Source organism: Lipotes vexillifer, unplaced genomic scaffold (genome assembly GCF_000442215.2).
Source record: "Lipotes vexillifer unplaced genomic scaffold, Lipotes_vexillifer_v1.1 scaffold575, whole genome shotgun sequence".
Taxonomy (NCBI): domain Eukaryota; kingdom Metazoa; phylum Chordata; class Mammalia; order Artiodactyla; family Lipotidae; genus Lipotes; species Lipotes vexillifer.
This window is the reverse complement of record NW_006780198.1, coordinates 779,242-785,973: the sequence shown is the minus strand read 5'-3', so window position 1 is coordinate 785,973 and position 6,732 is coordinate 779,242. Positions and strand designations below refer to the sequence as shown.

Sequence of the window (6,732 nt, the reverse complement as noted above, 5' to 3'; positions counted from 1 at the left end):
GGGGGGGGGGGGGGGGACTCCCGCCTTGCTGGTGGCTGGGTACCCTGAGGAGGCACAGGGCTGGGCTCTGGGAGGGGCCGATGGGCACTGGGAAGGATTGCTTGGCTGTGACTCTCCAGGTCTGGTTTTAGAAGCAGCTCAGGGCCAGTTGCAGAAGAGGGAGGAGGGGGCAGGGCTGAGTGGGAATCAAGGGGGTGTCGGGGAGCAGGGTCACAGGAGGTCAGCCCTGGGCGTCCTCAGGGCTGTGCGGGGGAGGAAGACGGGGGTGGGCAGGGTGGGGTCCCCGTGGTCGTGTGCCAGCCCTTGGAAGGGCCCTGGAGGAGGGATTTAACCAGACAGATGGCCCTGGGCCGTGAGGTCTTCTAGGAGTGGAGGAGGGGTCTGTCCAAGGGCAGAGGGCCTGAGGACTTCTCCTCTGAGCCCTGTCCTGGGTGTGGGTTAGGGCTAGAGGTGCCCCTACCTCCTTCCCAGGCAGGGTGGGGCGCAGCCCACGGGAGATCCCAGGCTTCCTTCTAGAACCTCCTGCGGCCTCCTGTGCATCCATGGTCTGTGCTGCTGGCCGGTCAGTCTGTGACCGTGTGCTGGGCTGGCCTTCCCAGTCTGGGGACTGCGCTGCTGAGGGGACAGGGGACGTGGGGAGGTGGCAGGAGGCGGGAGAGAGAGGCCCCCTCCTGATTGCATCAGCTGAGCCCGTTACATAACCGAGCTGGGCACGGCCAGGGTGCGGGGGTGGCTCTCCCAGGCGGTCTCTTTGCAGCTCCCGGGGAGGTGGAGGCCGGTGGGAGAGTGGGCAGGCGTGGACGGGCATATCATCGTCAGCCTGGCTCACCGCCAGCCATGTCACTGTCCCCATAGCCCTCCACTCCAGGATGACTCTGGGGGTCCCTATGAATGTTTCCAACCGGCCCCGAAATCCTTGCCTCTCCCGTGCCAGGGCTCAGGGCACAGGACGGGCTCGGGTCCAGCTGCCCTAGCCTGGCTCCCCTCAAAGCCTGCCTATATTAAACCCAGCTTTGGGCCTACCCTCGCTGCCCGCCCCGTGGGCCGTAGCCCTGGCCAGGGCCACAGCATCTGTGCCCACCACGTGGTCTTGTCCTCAGCACTGCCCCTGTCTGCCAGTCAGGACCGCTGAGCTGGCTTCCCGGGGAAGGCCAGCACTCAGGCCACCCTCGTGTCACCTGCACGGCAGCTCCCTCACTTGCCTGGAGTTGGTCTCTCTCCGTGTCTGTATTTGCCTGGCAGGATGGGGAGGGGACTGGGACTTGGGCATGCCCTGTGTCCGTGGACTCCTGGGGGGGCTGGACAAGACAGGGCTGGCGCTTGCTTTCTGGGGGGCAGGGCCACAGGCCCCCTGGCAGCCCTGGAGGAGGGCCCTGGAGCAGAGGGGCACTGAGACAGAGGGTGTAGCCCCCGCCTTCCCTGGGTAGGGCGGGTGGTACGTGTGGGAACTGGCCCTCCAGGTGTGGGCAGGAGGGGCATTCACTGGGCCACCAGCGTCACCAGCGCCCTCTAGCGGCACCCAGAATGTGGTGATGGGCGCCTTCCCCCTCCCCTCTGGGGACTCTAGGGGGCAGGGTCCCAGGCCCTGGGGTGGACCCCTCTGGAGGGTGGGCGGATGTTGGAGCACCCAGGGTGTGTCGGTGTGTCCAAGCATCTGTGGGTCTGGCGCATTCAACAGCCAGGATGTTTTACTCTAAAATTTTTAGATTTCCTGGGCAGGGTTGGGGGCCTATCATTTAAACCCGATTCAGTGAGGACACTCTGCCCACTTCCCATATGAAAGTCCCTTGCGTGGCCCTGGGACTTTCTGCCCTCCTAAGGGTCTCCCAGGGTAGCAGCCCCACAGTAGGGTCCCGCTCGAGGCAGACCCCAGACCGAGTGAGTCTCCCTGTCCTGTCCCCCAACCCCCATGGCACTTCTCCCTGCCCCCCACCCTCCCCCGTGCACATGGGCAGTGAAGGGCGTGGGATGGGGGATAAGCTGCTGGTGTGGAGGCTGGCTTGTGGACCCGTTTTGTGGACTCTCTGGAGGTTGCGCCGGTTCCTTCTGGAAGCTTCCTTCATCCCGGGCAGACAGATGGATAGCTCTAGTCTGGGTGGTTTGTTCTTGCGGTGTCTTTTTGCTGCCGTCTGCCCCCAAGAGGGCCCTCCCGCTCTCCGCACCCCCAGCCCTGGGGCCCACGTCCGGTCCCAGGAACCCAGGGCTCGTGCCCTTTCTCACCCCTGACTTCCTGGGTGGGAGTTAGGCCCCAGCCACGGGCTCCCTCTGGGGGCAGCAAGAAGCATGTAGCCTGCAGCTTCTTCTAAGATCCCCACGTGACACACTCGCCTGCTCCCCCCAGCCTTTCCAGTGCGTGAAGGAATGAGAATTCAGGAAAGGCAGGCAGCTTCTAGAAAACCCACCTCTCTGTGGACCGTCACATCGTCCCGAGCGCCCGGCGGAGTGTGTTTGGCATTCTGCTGTGTGTGTCCGGGTACATGTGACGGGGAGTAGGCCTGGCAGGTGCGGGTGGGGACCAGGCAGGGGGGGCAGTGTGGTCCTCGAATCCCCATTAAGGGGAGCTCTGGCATCCTCCGTGCCGGTCTCTCCTCCAGGCTCCCGGGCACTTGCTCCAAGGCACCAAGTGGTCCTAGGGGGAGATGACCTGTACGTCCCTGTCATCCTGCACTCACAGGCTCTCTCCTGGCCACGCCGTGGCCCTCTGGAGGGCGGAGGTGGGCCTCGACCCCTCCCTGGGACAGCTGGAGATGGCTTTGTGACTCCGTGGGGCTGCTTTCTCCCTGGGGAGCCATGTCCACAAGGCCTCTCACTTGGTCATTTGTTGTTTTTTTTTTAATTTTTAAAATCTATTTTATTTTATTTATTTATTTTTGTCTGCGTTGGGTCTTCGTTGCTGCGGCGCGGGCTTTTCTCTAGTTGTGGCGAGCGGGGGCTACTCTTCATGGCGGTGCGTGGGCTTCTCATCGCGGTTACTCCTCTTGTTGCGGAGCATGGGCTCTAGGCACACAGGCTCAGTAGTTGTGGCGCACGGGGCTTAGTTGCTCCGCGGCATGTGGGATCTTCCCGGACCAGGGCTCGAACCCGTGTCCTCTGCATTGGCAGGTGGATTCTTAACCACTGCGCCACCAGGGAAGCCCTGGTCATTTGTTTTTGCTTCAGTTTCCCAAGCACTGTCATGGCAGGGTGGGTGGTTATTGTTCCATTTTACAGGTGAGAGGAGGAGAGGCCCAGAGAGGTGGGGTGATGTGACACAGCCCAAGGGGCTGGGGTTCCACTCGGCGGGTCTCAGGGTGGCTTTGAGGGGTTGGGGCGGGGGAACTCGATGGAGAAGGCGGGGAGGGGTGGGGCTGGGCTGGGGAGGGCAGGGTGGCCTTGATCCGGCACAGGTGGGTGGCAGAGGACCTGACTGTCCCAGCGGGCCCTGCCTCTCCCTCTGTGTCCCTAGGGTCTCCCTGAAGGAAGCAGCGGAGTAACCCCCTCCCCCTTCTGATTCTTCCAGAAGAAGGAGATGGTGGCCTTGAAGGCTTCGATGACTTTTTCCCTGAGGAGCCCGTGAGCCTTCCCAGGAAGAAGAAATCCAAGAAGCTCAAGGAGAACAGGTCCAAAGGGACGAGGAAGAGGAAAGAGGTGAGTGAGGCTGGGCCGTGCGGGCGTCCTGACTACTCCTCCTGGGCCTGTGGAGAAAGACCTGGGCTCCCGGGACCATCTGGCGGAGGGGTGCCTCCCGAGAGCTGAGCCTGAGTGAGAAACACCAAAACCAGTGTCTGGTGTGGGCAGCGTCCCCACGGACACCTGCCCCGAGATGTATCTCAAGTGTCCTGTCCTTTTTTTTTTTGGCTGCACAGCGCGGCTTGCGGGATCTTAGTTCCCTGACCAGGGATTGAACCCGGGCCACGGCAGTGAGAGTACGGAGTCCTAACCACTGGACCGCCAGGGAATTCCCGAGTGTACTTATTTATTTTTGGCTGCGTTGGGTCTTCGTTGCTGCGCGCGGGCTTTCTCTAGTTGCGGCGAGCGGGGGCTACTCTTTGTTGTGGTGCGCGGGCTTCTCATTGCGGTGGCTTCTCGTTGTGGAGCACGGGCTCTAGGCGCGCGGGCTTCGGTAGTTGTGGCATGCGGTCTCATTAGTTGCAGCACATGGGCTCAGTAGTTGCGGCGCACAGGCTCTAGAGCGCAGGCTCAGTAGTTGCGGCGCACAGGCTTTGTTGCTCCGCGGCATGTGGGATCTCCCCAGACCAGGGCTCGAAGCCGTGTCCCCTGCATTGGCAGGCGGATTCTTAACCACTGAGCCACCAGGGAAGTCCCTAGTGTCTTCTTAAACAGGGTGTGCTGGGGTGTTTATTCTTTTCTCCTTGGTGTCTGTCCTGGGCCATGACAACACGGGGTCCCTGACGCTCCCACCCCTTCACTGGAGGGCCCTTATTCCCGCTTGCGTCTGTGTCCGCTGCCTCTGTGCTCTTGGTGGCGCCTTCTGCTACCCCCTCCGTATCTGCTGTGCTCTTGGTGGCGCCTTCTGCTACCCCCTCCGTATCTGCTTCCTGACAGCCGTCTGTCCCTCTGCTTTGCTGCTTCCAACCTGCTGTGAGTTGGAATCCTGGTGAGCAAGATACAAAGAGAAGAGTAAGGAGACCTCGGTGAGGGACGCGTCTCCTATGAGTAACTCGTGTGAGCATTTCTAGAATGCCCCACGTGGACTCACTTCATCCTCAACAACAACCTTGGGAGTCGGGGGCAGGGATGATTATCACCACCCGACAGAGGGGGAAACCGGGGCTGCCTCGTAGCTTAAAGCCCTTGGCGCTTGGAGGGGATGGTCATAGGGTCATAGGGCAACGTGGGGACTCCCGTCTCCCACCTCGTGAGAGCTGCCACCTCCCCTCGGCGTCACGTGATCCTCCCGGTGGCTTTATGGGGAGGGGCTGGTGTGCACCTTGCTTTACAGATGAGGCTCAGAGATGAACTTGCCAGGGGTCACAGCAACACAGCTGAGATCTGGCCCTGGGGACGTCCGGCTGCCCCCTGCTCCCCAGCCTGGTCCTCCCCTGGCCTGCCTGCTCTGAGGGGAAGTGCTGTCGGTCCTCTGGCCTTCTCGCCTCCCCTGCCCAGAGGAGACCCACCTGACCCAGCCTCAGAGGGGAGGCGGTTGGGGGGTGTTATCGCCCTCGGTGGCCCCGGGACAGAGTAGCAGTGTGTGTGTGGGGTGCCCTGTGGGGATGTTCTGACGTGGCCTCAAAGGCCGCCGTGGGCCTCTGGCTCGTTCCCTGCAAGGCTTTGTGCAGAGGGGGCCGTGGTATGACTTAACTCTGGAGGGTCCCCAAACAGGCTGCGGGGGCAGGAGGGAGGAGGCTTCTGAGGACAAAGGGCCTGTGATGGTGGGCAGGCGAAGGGTGGTGGAGTTTCTTCCCCACATCTCCCCAGGCCACTGCCCACACCTGTCTGAGCCTTGCTTCTGTGTCTGTAGTAAGGGGAGCATCACCTATCCACACCCCCCTGCTTGTTTGGGGGCAAATCAGATATGGACCAACAGGGCGTCTTCACGTGAGAGGTGCCACGGAGAAGGCCAGTGGCCCTCGGGGGCATCCAGGGCGTCAGTCTGCAAGCGTCTGGAGGGCAGGGCCTGCCCTGGGCAGTGCCCCGGGTCCCCATAGTGGTTGGCCCCAGGCTGGCCTGCCTGGAGCTCAGGGACTGGGGCAGGGAGGTGTCAGCCCCACCTCCTCCAGCTGGAACCACGCAGGTACCTCCTGCCTGTGTTCTCTGTTGAGCTTGGGGTCAGCATTTCTCACCAGGTCCGCCCCCTGTTCGGCTCTCCTGGCTCCCGGGAAGGACCTCCTTAGGACAGCTGCCCTGTCCAGGCTCCTGGCCAAAGCTACCCCGGAGCCTCTCCCTGCCTGCTTGCGGCCACACCCGGCTATCCCTGTCCTCTGGCGCGCATAGACGACCCTTTCTCCCCCCAGAGGGACCCTGAGCCTCCTCCGAGCCCAGCACTGCCCCTGTCCAATGCCACCCTCCATCTCTGCTGCCCCTCAGCTTTGTCCTCACTGCCTGGGCTCCTGACATCCTTCCAGGATTGACAGGTCTCTCCCCTCCCGGGACACCCCACCCCTAACCCCACGGCTGGTACGTGGGCTGCATGTGGGCAGGTTGTGAGCTACCGCTTCCTGTCCCCGTTATCCAGGAGGGGCAGTGGAGGCAGGAGAGGGGAAGGGGGGGGCCCGTGCCTGGAGGCTCCCCCCACACCCTTGAGGGAGGTGCTTGGGACTGGGTTCCCCTGCTGTGGGGAGGGGGCTCCGAATTCCCTGCTGCAGCTCCCCCCAGCCCCTCCCGCACCCTGGCCCGCAGGTCTGTCTTTGTTGGGGGCAGAGGTTAGGTGGCTCAGGGCCGGCGGGGCCCTGGGATGCAGGGGCCGACTTCCCGGTTGAAGCTCTGAAATGTTGGCTCTGTTGGCGACCGCTGCTGTCAGCCCTCAGACCCGATGCTCTGTGGATGCGGTGTGGAGGTAGAATCTAGGGTCCTGGGGCGTCCCGCGCAAGCACCCTCTCCCCAGCTCCTCAGAGATTTCTCTCCCTCTCCCGAAGCTTCTTTCTTGGGAACTGGGAGGGAGGCTCTCGTCTCTCACTGCTGTGGCCTGGGCATGGCCTCTGTGCTGTGTCCATCTCTTCCTGGGTCTCCCTTGCCCTCGTCCTCCCTCCTCTGCATTTCTTCTCCGCCCACCTCCCCCCCCACCCCCACCCC

At 62.8% G+C, this 6,732-nt stretch overlaps 1 protein-coding gene and 1 non-coding gene across 2 annotated transcripts in view; one reads left to right on the top strand and one right to left on the bottom strand.

Moving 5' to 3' along the window:
• Nucleotides 1-3,502: 3,502 nt before the first annotated feature.
• CHD5 (chromodomain helicase DNA binding protein 5) overlaps nt 3,503-6,732 on the top strand; it is a 53,332-nt gene continuing 50,102 nt past the window's right edge. The window contains exon 1 of the mRNA XM_007453281.1: nt 3,503-3,627. The gene's annotated coding sequence lies outside the window, so the exon portion shown is untranslated. The remainder of the gene's footprint in view (nt 3,628-6,732) is intronic.
• TRNAE-CUC (transfer RNA glutamic acid (anticodon CUC)) lies at nt 3,866-3,937 on the bottom strand. Its single transcript has one exon. It is a non-coding gene; the product is annotated as a tRNA-Glu (tRNA).